The 14304-nt window shown below is 33.1% G+C and overlaps 1 long non-coding RNA gene across 1 annotated transcript; it reads right to left on the bottom strand.

Moving 5' to 3' along the window:
* Positions 1 to 8316: 8316 nt before the first annotated feature.
* On the bottom strand, positions 8317 to 10518 carry LOC128291470 (uncharacterized). Its single transcript, XR_008281261.1, has 3 exons — positions 10334 to 10518; positions 9375 to 9415; positions 8317 to 8507 (listed from the first exon to the last, which is right to left on the bottom strand). It is a non-coding gene; the product is annotated as an uncharacterized LOC128291470 (long non-coding RNA).
* Between the last annotated feature and the right edge of the window lie 3786 nt (positions 10519 to 14304).

Below are 14304 nucleotides of genomic sequence, written 5' to 3'. Positions count from 1 at the left end.
TGCCATTGGATGCTTGAACAAACCTCGTCGGAGCAGACAAAGAGCCATCAAGAAAACCGAGTAAATCGTAACCAGCAAGAATAAGTCGTACCTGCTATTGCCACTATATGAAATATCCCTCGTCAAGCTTAACAACCTCATGTCGAAGAAATGAGGTAACAACTCGATCATCGGTGAACACACAGCCACTAGGCTCAACGGAGTCAGAGTCGGTCGAGTGCGTGGTAGCCATGCCCGAGAATCACCGAGCGACTAATACTATGATAGAGTCTTAGTAAATTAGAAAACTCTAAAGAATAAATGAAGAGGAAGTAACTAAAGGTATTATTCTGTATTACTTAACTTTTTATGCAGTACACATACACGATTTATATATAGCAGGAATAAGTCTAACTGCTGCTAACAACCCTTTAACAAAAATACCAACTTGTTAACTGCCTAACCACCTAACTTATCACTTATACTATAACACTTAAAAGCTTTCATGTTTAGAAAGAGAAAGGATTGCATGAAATTATGATTCGACTATTGGAAAGGGATAGAGATAAAGTGGAATCACAGTTTTATACAATCCCTTCTCTATTTAGGGATTAGCATTCAAAAATTTTGAGAAAATTGATTATATTTTTATTCTTTTAAGATATTTAATTTTTTACATATAAAATTAATTTTTATACATGAGCCGCGCACAATTTAATTATATGTAATAATTAAAATATATTAAATTATTTTATAAATTTTATGAATAATATGCATATTTATATATGTTGGTCTCTGAGTTCCATCATGTGCAATTGTCGTGTGCAAGTTTTAGCCTAATCCAATTAGTTCAATTTGTTAGCTTTAGTTTGGATTGTAATAGTTTTTAGTCCAGTTGTGCTTGTAATTGTTTGATTCTACTGTGTGATTACTTAGACAATTATTTTCAAGATTCGAACTCGTATCTTTTCTTGAGAGTGCAAATCTTATCACTACACCTAACACTTTTGATATATTATATCATATTCATATTATATTAATTATGATTTCATATGTTAAACATATATTAAAAATGCAAACTTGGAAATAATAAAATGAATTTATAAATTAACACATGCAAAAGTAATAAATATCACTTCCATTTTTTTTTTACTAAAAATTAGTTGGTTCATTTATTAAAGTAAACTTAGAAAATGGAGAAACATAAAGTAAAAATAAATGACTGGAAAAATAGATAGGCAAATAGAAAAGGAAAAGCAAACTTATCCTCTAAAGAAATGAGCCCTTTGATCTCCCTCGAATCAGAGATTAAATATCATCGATAATCCTTTTTCAACTTAACCATAATCTTGTCTTGAAAGAACAAAAGTCAAAGAAAGTAAACTGGGAAAGCACCACTGTCGATGGTAAATATCCCCAAATCAATGCCAAAATCAGAGTCTAAGGAGGGTCAAGAAACCTCCAATCAATGGCAGCAAAATGGACTTCCCAAAGTGCATCCTCCACCCAATACCAGTCGCCGGATCTTCTCATGCCTTCTAGAGTCATTGCATTCGCTGTTTGATTTCCATTTCGACCAAGGAAATTAAAACGACAGGAAAGGAAGTTTCCGGCCAACACTTTCGCATCCCAAGTGAGTAAACTAGTTTCATTATTCGTCACATATTATTAAAACATCATTTCATTGTTGTATACGTTCTTTTGTGTCAATAATTTACTTATAAGATTAAAGTATAAATTTATTAGTACTATTTTGTACTTAGATTAAGTTTGTATATGTAATAGGATTTACTTAGCTATGTATTTATTATATTAAAATTTTATGAAAAGTAGTGATCATGTATTATATTATTCATGTGGATACAATTTACTTGTTATTACCGGCAATGCTAAGAGTTGAATTCTTAAAACTTATAATAAACTGATTTTCTTCATCTATTCTTCTTGTGAAAAATAAAATAGAATAAAATAAATAAAATAAAGAACACATAAATTTTACGTGGAAACCCTTTCGGAAAAAAACCACTAGCGGAGGAGAAGAAAATTCACTATGTCGAAAAATTTTTACTCAAATACAAGAGGAATAGACTATGTCTATTTATAGGCTTGCAAAGCCATATTCTAGTAGGATTGAAACACCTTATCCTAATCAATATAAAATAGATGGAGTTTAATAAGGTTTAAAACCTTATTCTAAAATAAAATAAAAGAAGTCTAGTTCTATATGGATTTTACTTTTATTTTATTTTCCATCGTATTTTATTTAAATAAGAATTTGGGTCACTTAATTCTAACAATCTCCACCTTGACACAAATTCTCAATGAACAAGTTCTTCATCGCGAACTTTCAATAAACAAGTTCTTCACCTCTTCCAAAAACCCCTTAAGGGTTTAACTTCAACAATGAACACCAACCAAGTCTAAGCAATGCTCAAACTTGGTTATAGGAAGTGACTTAGTCATCATATCTGCAGGATTTTCATGAGTGCTAATTTTGCTCACAACAATATCACCACGAGCAATAATATCACGAACAAAATGATACCGAATATCAATGTGTTTTGTTCTCTCATGAAACATTTGATCTTTTGTAAGAAAGATGGCACTTTGACTGTCACAAAATCTCGTGCTGATTTGAAGGTCTTCATTGAGTTCACTAAATAGTCCCTTCAACCAAATAGCTTCTTTACAAGCCTCGATAATCGCCATGTACTCACTTCGATTGGTAGACAAAGCGATCGTAGTTTGCAAAGTGGCTTTCCAACTAATTGCACAACCTCCGATTGTAAAGACGTAACTCGTGAGAGATCTTCTTCTATCAAGGTCTCCAAGAAAATCAGCATCAACATACCCTATAACTCCATCTTTAGTTCTTCCAAACTGTAAGCAAACATTAGTAGTGCCTCGTAAGTATCTTAAAATCCACCGAATCGCTTTCCGGTTGTTCTTTACCGAGATTCGCCATGTATCTCGCTAACCGCACCGACCGCATATGATAAATCGGACGTGAACAAACCATAGCATACATGAGAGATCCTATCGCACTAGAGTATGGAACATGTGACATGTACTCAATCTCATTATTTGATTGAGGAGATAAGGCCGATGAAAGTCCGAAATGGTCGCTAAAGGAGTACTAACAGTGCTTAGCACTCTGCATATTGAACCCGCAAAGAACTTTCTCAATGTACCCTTCCGACTTAGGTACAATTTACTTGCTTTTCTATCTCGAGAATCTCCATACCAAGTATCTTCTTTGCTGGTCCTAAATCTTTCATCTCAAATTCTTCACTTAGTTGGGCTTTAACCTTTCTTATCTCTCTTTATCTTTTGTCGCTATCAACATGTCATCAACATAAAGTAGTAGATACACAAAAGAACCATCAACTTTTTCTTAAAGTAGACACAACTGTCAAAACTACTTCTTTTGAAATCATGAGAAGTCATAAAGGAATCAAACCTCTTGTACCACTGTCTTGGTGATCTGTTTCAAACCGTAAAGGGACTTTTTCAAAGAAGCAAACATAGTCCTCTTTTTCGAGACTATAAAACCCTCTCGTTGTTGCATGTAAATATCTTCCTCAAGTTCTCCATGCAAAATGCGCTTTTACATCTAACCGCTCAAGCTCCAAATCATGCATGGCAACAATACCAAGCAAAGCTCGAATCGAACTATGCTTAACAACCGGAGAGAACACATCTGTGAAGTCCACTCGGAATTTGATCAGTAACCTTTTGCAACAAGCCTTGCTTTATATCCGGGTTCTTCAACTCCAGAGTCCTTCTTTCTTTTTAAACACCCATTTACAACGAATGACCTTTTTACCTTTAGGAAGTTTTACAAGATCCCATGTTCGCTTTTTGTGGAGTGATTCCATCTCCTCTTGCATAGCAAACATCCACTTTTCTCGAGTCTTCACAGCCTAATCGCCTCGTAATAATTAAATGGCTCTTGATTCGCATCTATATCTTCACCACATTTAAAGCATAAGCAACTAGATCAACCTCGGCATTCTTCTTTGGAGGTTTAATTTCTCTTCTTGTCCTGTTTTTGGCGATAGAGTATTGCGGTGAAGAAGCAACTCTATTCTCAATTTTTGTATCGGCTTGAGGAGTTGATTCGTATTAATCGATGCTCCACCGCTTTTGGTTTTCTTTATTGGAAGAGTCTTTAAGAGATAAGTTAGGTAGCATAGCGCTTCATCAAAAACAACATCTCGCTAATCACAACTTTTCTATTTTCGTGACACCATAACTTATAGCCTTTTACACCACTTTATAACCAAGAAAACGATTTAATGGATTTCGGTTCCAATTTTCCATTATCAACATGAGCATACGCAGGACACCCAAAAATCTTTAAATCGTAATAATTAGCGGGATTACCGCACCATACCTCTTGTGGAGTCTTTTTCTCAATGGCAACGGATGGAGATCGGTTGATCAAAAACATGCAAGAGAGGTCGCTTCGCCCAAAATGACTTGTAAGTTGGCATTTGACAACATACATCGAACCTTCTCCATGATCGCTCGTTCATTCGCTCGCAACGCCGCTTTGTTGTGGAGTATGACGAATCGTCAAGTGTCTCATGATCCTTCGACTTGCACAATCTATTAAACTCATCGTAATGTAACTCTAAGCCATTGTCTGCATGCGGAGGTATTTTATCTGCTTTTCCGTCTGCTTTTTCAATCATAATTTTCCAAGACTTAAATGTGGAAAACACATCGCTTTTACGCTTCGTGAAGAACGCCCAAACTTTTCTCGGAAAAATCATCAATAAAGGTTAGCATATAATTAGCTCCACCTCTCGAAGGCACTCGACGGCCCCCACGCATCGAATGGATATACTCCAATGTTTCCTTCGTGTTATGGATTCCTCTAGTGAATCGAACTCTCTTTGCTTCCCAAAACACAAGGCTCACAGAAATTCAGGTTTGCAAATTCCTTGCCCATTAAGAAGTCCTCTTTGCTTAATTCGCCATGCCATTCTCACTCATATGCCCTAGGCGATATGCCAAAGTTTAGTAATATCATCATCCGACAAGGAAGAGGAAGCGACAATTGCATCACCAAGAATGAGAGAACCTCAGAAACATATAACTTGGCAATCTTTCTTTGCCCTTTCATCACAACAAGGGACCCTTTGAAATCTTTAAAACCCCACTTTCACCGTGTATCTCTGCACCCTTTTGAATCAAGAGTACTCAACGAAATTAAATTTCTTTTCAATTCGAACATGCCGCACGTCACTAAGTGTTCGACAACTCCATCAAACATCTTAACTTTAATTGTTCCAACACCGCGATTTTATATGAAGCATTATTTCCCATCAAAACAACACCTTCAGACATCGTTTCATAAGTTGTAAACCAATCCCGATTGGGACTCATGTGGAAGGTGCAAACTGAATCAAGTATCCACTCTCGCTTACTTTAGAATCATTGATGAAGCAACTAGAAGTTCACCATCGCTGTAGTCTTCTACAACATCGCCTTCACCGAATTTTCCGTTTGTTTTCCTTTTGATTCGCACCTCCTTTTAATCTTATTTTGTAGCTTATAGCACTCAGATTTAATGTGCCCTTTCTTCTTGCGAAGTTGCAAGTTTTACCTCTGCTTGAAGATTTCGATCTACCCTTAGATTTACCACGAGGATTCCGTTCTCGTGTTCTACCACGATCATCATCAACATTCCGGTCTTGTCTCCCACGAACAATGAGACCCTCTCCCGAGAGTTGGGTTTAACCACAAGATGCTTCATCTTATCATACGAGGTTAAAGAATCATAAACCTCATCAACTGTGAGAGACTCGCGGCTATATAAAATCGTGTCTCTAAAGGTTGAATAAGACGGGGCAACGAACAAAGTAGAATCAACCCTAGATCTTCCTTATCATATCGAACCTCCATGGCCTCCAAGTTTGAGAGAATTTCTTTAAACACCATTAAGTGTTCGTGTACGACGCACCTTCCTCCAAACGATGAGCATAAAGACGCCGCTTCATATGCAACTTGCTTGTTAGAGTTTTCGACATACATATTTGTTCTAGCCTCTTCCATAATGCAATGCGCTTCTCTTTCATCACATCCTGCAAAATTTCGTTGGACAAATGCGATGTAATTGTGTTAATGCCTTTCGATCCTTACGCTTCTTCTCTTCATCTGTTAATGTCGAAGGCATCTTATCTATCCTAGCAGGCATCCTCTAGATCCATCTGCAAGAATCGCTTGCATCTTAATTTGCCACAACGCAAATCGGTGTTGCGATCCAACAACGAATTTCATACTTCAAAGACGCCATTACCGTGATCGAGATGAATAACCCTAAGCTCGATACCAATTTGTGAAAAATAAAATAGAATAAAATAAATAAAAATAAAGAACACATAAATTTTACGTGAAACCCTTTCGGAAAAAAAACCACAGGCAGAGGAGAAGAAAATTCACTATGTCGAAAAATTTTTACTCAAATACAAGAGGAATAGACTATGTCTATTTATAGGCTTGCAAAGCCATATTCTAGTAGGATTGAAACACCTTATCCTAATCAATATAAAATAGATGGAGTTTAATAAGGTTTAAAACCTTATTCTAAAATAAAATAAAAGAAGTCTAGTTCTATATGGATTTTACTTTTATTTTATTTTCCATCGTATTTTATTTAAATAAGAATTTGGGTCACTTAATTCTAACACTTCTCTGTATAGCCTTGATGCAAATATTGCGATATTTCATGCATTGTAAAATAAAGCCAAGTAGAAAAGCAAAATCAGGTTCATTTCACTTGTTATTAACAACTTCATCATACTTTCATTGGTAGTATAACCTAACCTATTCTAAAATTTAACATAATTTGCAATGCAATAAATTTGATATCAATTATTTCCTTATATGCTTTTGGACTTTTTTTTTTATTGATTTCTTTAGAAGTTTTTCTTTTTTTTTTGAACATTTTATCAGTTATTCTAGAGTGAGCTTCTAATTTTACTAAATAACAGTATCGATTTTCAGTACTTTTCAACATATAACTAACTTAAAATGCACCATGATATCATGAATTTTTTTTCATTTTATGGCATATTTGATGTAATGTATATACGATCAATAAAACAAGTTTTATACTACATTCAAGAAACATATTTACCTACCTAATTCAAGACTAGCTTCAATTACTAACACGATGATCGCTCGTTGAATGTCAAATTTTATCACCTAATTTAATTAGTTTCAACATGTAATTTCTTGACTTTTTTTAGCCTATATATATACATTTCATCCAAGAAAAACTTCATTTCAAACCATCCAAAAAGCTAGTAAAGCATTTTCTTTAACCTTCTTGCTTGTTTCTTTTGTCTTTAGATCTTTTTATGCAATGGCAAGCTTAAGCAAGAAAACTAGGGGAAGACAAAAAATTGAGATTAAGATCATTGAAAATGAGGATGACAAGCTTATCTCATTTTCAAAATGACGTTTAAGAATTTACAAGAAAATCTCTAAGCTCTCCATTTTTGTGGTGGTGAGATTCTTTTTATTGTTTTTTCACCGGCAAGTAAGACTTATGTGTTTGGTCATCCTTTTGTTGAATCTATTGCTAAACACTTTTTGAACCCAAACCAACCTTTTTTATGAAACCATTCACACTCCTGTTGATGTTCACTGTGAGGTAAGAATCAACTCACTAATCCAAGATTACAATGAGGTCCACGGCTAACTACAAGCATCAAAAGAAAAACAAAAGGCACTTGTTCTGGCTCAACAATCACATAGAAGAAAAAACTTATCATTGGTGGGAAACTCCTATTGATCAGCTTAACCCAAGGGAGCTCTACGAGTGAGACGAACATTTTGCAGAGCTTATCAACTTGCTCTCTGTCACAATGGACAAGAAGATTGCAACTATTTCCTCTGTAACACCCCAAACCCGGCCCAGAAGTTATGGCCGGATCCGGCATGCCACATCAAAAACGTAAAAAAAAAAAATTCATTCTAAGTCCAGAAAATCGTACTTGATGTTCAAAAGATTAATTCATTAAGGGTTAAGGTGAATGAAAGTCATGCACCGGTAGGAAACCGAAAAGAGGTGGTGAGTCCATCTGATCGCTTAATACCAAGCTCCTTCGGATCCAATCCTAGACATGCATACTACCATTGCCACACCTTAATGTCATGGATATTTCTAGGAACCGATTTGATTAAGTCATTTTAGGAAAAGTGATTAATTTTGGAAAATACTTTCATTATGGAAGCTTTGCTTGTTGTCATGTTATTTTGAAATCAATTGTTGTTTTTTTTTTTAAAACGCGCCCTAAAGCTATCCAATTTCAACAGTTAAAATAAGTAATACCTATCTTAGTAATATATATTAAAACCATCAAAAATAATTAAGCGGCCTTATTACATTTAAAAACCCAAACCTCAACGTAAATAATAGGATGTCTAGTTCACCAGAATAAAACCAAACTTTCAGAACGGGTGGCCACTCCAAATTCCCTCACAGCTCCAAGCCCATTATGGTTGGGGATTTCCTGCGTGGATGAAAATAAAAGGGGTGAGTTTGAGGAAACTCAGTGTGTAAGGAAAACCCATTCAAATCCCAAGTCACTCAAGCCCATTGGGCCTAAGCCCATTCAGTAATGAGGGTACTGGGCGAGCCCTTTTCAGACATAATAAACCGGGCCTTAGCCCCTTATTCAGATAATGATGGCCCATAGGCCCATTTGGAAGTACATGCAACATCAATAACATATGCAAGCCCATTTGGGAGACTACTCAACCCACCAACCACTACACTCCACCCGCATCAGCCATACACTCCATGTGGGAATAGCTCAACCCACCCAAATTTAACACTCCACAGCTTGCACCTTGCTCGCTCGCTTAACAATAAATTGAGGCAAAGTTTCAAAGACGTGGACAAGCCACTTTCAAGACTTCCTCCGTCAATATCCCAATCCCATGCATCGATGATAACAACATGGCATGCAAGAAATAACAACAATCAAACATGCATTTAAGTCAATTTAACCCTAGGGTATTTTAATTTATCTCCTAGGGTAAAACGTAAATTTTCACTTTTAAAGGTATTTCAGTAATTTATCTATTTTAGGGTTTTTCATGCATATTCCTACCTTTCACGTACTACGAATCACGCATCGAGGGTTCTTACTGAATTGGGCCCATTGGCCCATTAAGCCCAAAAATATCGAGGCACGTAAATCATGCACTTTGCGTCAAACATTGCACTTACCAAAAACATTAATCAATTTACCTCACGAGCATTCGCAGACACTCAAAATCTACAAAATACCAGTTTTCGGTATTTCGACTTTTCGGCTTTTCGGCTTTTCGGCTTTTGCCGATCTAGACTAAGAAAGAGGGTGTTAGTTACACACCTGTTTGCGAGCTATGCTGACGAGATCCACACACGAACCGCCTTCAATTGGATTACTAACACGTTAATCTAACTATTCAAATACAAACTACGTATTAACCCCTTACAATATTCGGCCAACCACACCTACAGATCATAGTAAGCTTATAAGAAATCAATAAACAACTCATTAACAAATTTTTGTCAATGTTTACCACATACTCATAATTTCACTGCAAGCTGTCTTCCTGAGCAATAGTCACTAAATCATTTATAACTAGAGCTACGAAACTCCAAATCAAGTGTCGTTAATTTTCACTGAAAATAGACTCATATATCTTATATCCATAAAATTTTCAGAATTTTTGGTTTGGCCAATCAATACCAGATTTTTCTCAAAGTTTCGCCTGTTTCACTGTTTGACTAATCTGACCACTCTTCATTACGAATCAAATTTCTTATTGTACAGAATTCAAAATATGTTCTCGTTTATTTCATTTGAAACTAGACTCATTAAGCTTTAATTACATAATTTATGCAGCTTCTAACTCATCTCCCACAATTTATGGTGATTTTCCAAAGTCACGTTACTGCTGCTGTCCCAAGCAGATTTATTACCAAATCACTCTTTCACACCTAACTTGCATGCATGTTATTTAAACATGTATATCACCAATCAATCATCACATATCTATGATTTTACTTAAGAATAATCTCCATTTCATCATTTTAAAGCATAACATGTTAGCTGATTTTTCCCTTTAACATCTAAGGCACATGCATGCTCATTTGTTTGGCTCAACTTTACCTATCTTCCATTTTTTTCATCAAAAGAACATGAAACAACAACCATTTCCTTCATTTTAATTCATGACTAAATGCTCACAACACAACTAAAAACCAAAATATGCTTCAAGAGTTAAGGTAGAATCAAGAAGAACTCATGAACATCAAGATAGAAGCAAGGTACCAAGAACTTACCTTCAATTTTCCTCCTCCTAATGACCGAATACTCAAGAGCTTTCTCCTCTCCTTTCTCTTCTCTAACTTTCAGCTATGATGAACAAAGATGGACAAAACTTTGTTCTTTTCACCCCTTTTTCTTTTAATAAAACTTCATATTTCATCCATTTAATTCTTTAATACAAAAGACATGAAATTCCCATCATGGAACATTTACCTAACCCATTATCATGGAACATTTACCTAACCCATTATCATGGAACATTTACCTAACCTATTATCATGGAACATTTACCTAACCTATTATCAATTTGTATCAATTTGTACCATAAATTATGGATATCAAGTGCACATTTTGTCTACAACAACATGATGGCTGGCCACTTCATGTAAAATGGGAGGTTTGTCATGCAAATCCTCCTATTTTGCACTCCTATTTATTTGGCCACTTCAATTTAGCCTATAGCATTTTCAAACATTTTCACATAGGTTCTATTTCATAATTTCACCCCCTTTTTGTTATGGAACAAAAATTAACTAAAATTGTCGGGTTCTATCTTAAGTTTGGGCTTTCTAGAGGCCCACTAACATAATTAAACCTATGCCAACATTCACAGGATTCCCGAAAATTGAGGCGTTACATCCTCAATGTATGCTCCAATTGGTGAGGATGTCCTTTCATCCTTTCCTCTTAAATATAACCCTAATCACTAGTAGTTTTGAACCTCAAAGTCCATAATGCAAAATGTTATTTTTATTTTTATTGTTTATGTTTGTTGGGCTTGCTAATCTTGGAAGCCCTCAAGGCATACATGAACATGTTCATGTAGCCAACCAACATATGATTTATGGTCTTTGTTATAACATTCTTGAGCCCTGACTACTTAGGGTCTAGGGCTATTTCCGTTCCAATTATCATACCGTATTAATTATCTGCTTACAATAAACCGATGATTGATAAGATTGTTGCATAATTTTTTGCTAAAATTTGAGGTCAAGCCCGTGAATTTGCTTATATTAATGACTTGGTTTAAGTTTCAGTTCATACATGAATACACTCTTTACTTTCAAGATTTCGTTAAAAATTTTCGATATAAGGTAAAGAGAAGAATATATCATAGTAGAATATACTTTCTTCTTACAAGATTCAACATCAAGTTTTGCAACCAAATAATTTAAAATTAATAGAAATTTCTTGAAAAATTGTACAACAATGATTTATTGTCCAAATAATTTTCACTTTTGGATTAATAATATGTCTTCTAAACAGGCAAAGTTTAAATAGAATATAATTTTAGGAGTTCTTGTAGAAAGTTCTTTGTCCTCTACAATCTCATATTAATGATATACCTTTACCACATTTTTAAGTCATTTTATGTATTTAAAAGTCATATTTTCATATCATGTTCTAATAAAACTTCAAAAACCAAGACAGTAACAATAAAATAAAACGTTACATAATTATTATAATTATTTTTTTATAAATTTATATATTATATAATTATAAACATTACATATAATAAGTATTCTTTTAGTTTTGTTGTATACATTTTTTATATATAAATTTTTGTTTTATACTGAAGTGAATTTGTATTATGTTATCATCATGTAAAAGTAAAATTAATTATTATATTTAGACTTTACTTTATAAAATATTAAAATTATTTAAATTTGTTTAAGTCCACCTAACGATCTTGATTAGAATTTGAAAAAATTTCGAACTTGAAAGAGTTCGAATCTAAAAAATATTCAAAGTTTGAAAAATATCCAAACTTAAATGAATTTGAATCTAAAAACAATCTAATCCAAACTAACCCGAATCCCACATTTACTACCTCTCATAAATATACTTTAATGCTCAGAGATAGGTTAATTAGTCAAATATATATTTTTAATGAGATAGTAAGTTAATTAAGCTTGGACATGAGCTTAACATTAATTGACATTTCTCCTTGTGATATGTACTCAATCGTGGACAAGGTTTTAGCATAGTGTTGATCTGAATTATTATTATTATTATTATTATTATTATTATTATTATTATTATCTTTACTCTATTTAATCCCACAACATTGAATTGAGAATTATATGATATAATACATGATATTTAAATGGGTAAATTATAAAAATAATCACTTTTATTTATCTTATATTATATTTTAGTTATTTATGTTTGAAATGTTATGTTTTAGTCACTTACTTTATCGTTTTGTTATGAACTAGTCAATCTACCGTTAAGCTCGGTTACCTTCCTAATAGTGGTCCTACATAGGGGTGAGCAAAACTCGATTCGACTCTAAAAAATCGAAAAAAATTCGAATTTCGAGTTAAATGAATCGAGTTATTCGAATTAACTAGAATTTTTTTTCAAATTTTAAGTTCGAATCGAGTTGAGTTTTCGAATTCGAATAACTCAAATAATTTGAATAAATCGAATATCAAACTATAATATTTTATATTTTTACCCCAAACTCTCAAACCTTTTTAATTTTCCCTAAAATCTTTTACTCATTTCCACTTTCTCCCCAAAACTTTTACTCCCCTCCCATCCCAAGCCCCCATTTACCCAAAATCCATTTCCCACCAAAATTTTACTCTCCCATTTACTTTTCCTCAAAATATTACTCCTAAAAACCCTCAAAACTTTTTATTTTCCCCTAAAATTTTTACTCTCTCTCACTTTCTCCCTAAAACTTTTACTCCCTTCACATCCCACCTCCCATCTACCCCAAACCCACCCCCCAAATTTTTTTTTAATATTTTCCCTCCAAAATTTTACTTCCCCTATTTATTTTCCCTCAAATTTTTACTCCCTAAAACTTTTTATTTTTCCCTAAACTTTTACTTACCATTTACTCCCAAATAAAAATCAAAATTATTCAAAAATCCTTAAACATAAATAGTAATAATTTTATTTGTATCTACTATTTATATTATTGAATTAAATTTTACATTTTATATTATTTATATTATTGAATTATTTAGTCATATTGAATATTTATATTAAAATTGAATTATTAATGATGCTATAAAATATTCGTGTTAAAATTTTATATTGGTATCAATTTCACATTTTATATTTAAAATAACTTTTATTAAAAATCACATTTTACATTTATTTTTTTTAATTCCAAAATACATAGTGACAAAAATCTGAAGATAATTGAAACAATTAAGCAAGCAAACAAGCTAACCCGTAAATAAAAGATTAATAAATTAATTATGATGTGATGAAAGTTAATAAAAATTTTGATTACGGTGGACAAATTTTATTACGGTGGGTGACAGTGGTTACAAGGACCCAAAATTATTTTTTAAAATTTAACTCGAACAAATATATTCTATTCGAATTCCATCTCACTCGACTCGATTCGAGAAAATTTCAAATCAAATTAGGATGATAAAATATGATTCGTCAACTTGATTAACTTGAAATTTTTTCATTCGATTCGATTGAACGCTTACCCCTAATCCTACATGGTAATCCAAATGAGTTTTAAATGTTAACTTAGATGTCCTACGTGACAATCTAAATTAAATATATTTAATTAAAAACCTATTTTCATCTCAATAACTGGACATCTAAGTTGGCAATTAAAACACATTTAGATTGCTACGTAGGACTACCGTTAGGGAGGTAACAGAGTTTAACAGTAGAGTAACCATTTTATAACAAAACGATAATGTAGGTGACTAAAACGTAACATTCCAAATATAAATAACTAAAATGTAATCTGATACAAGCAAAACCCGATTTAAATTTTATATTTATGAATGTTTCAAATCAACTAATGTAAATGAAATGCGAACCTCCACGGTATGGACTGACCAAATATTGATCTCATGCTACCTTTGCCAAGATATAATATTTTAAATTAATATAAATAATAATTCATAATAATATAAATTAATAGTGTATTAAAATATTATATAAATATATAATATTTTAAATATGATTATGATATAACAAAATAAATAAATTAAAGTCA

Source organism: Gossypium arboreum, chromosome 4 (genome assembly GCF_025698485.1).
Source record: "Gossypium arboreum isolate Shixiya-1 chromosome 4, ASM2569848v2, whole genome shotgun sequence".
NCBI classification, from domain to species: Eukaryota; Viridiplantae; Streptophyta; class Magnoliopsida; order Malvales; family Malvaceae; genus Gossypium; species Gossypium arboreum.
This window is presented reverse-complemented; position numbering and strand designations above follow the sequence as displayed.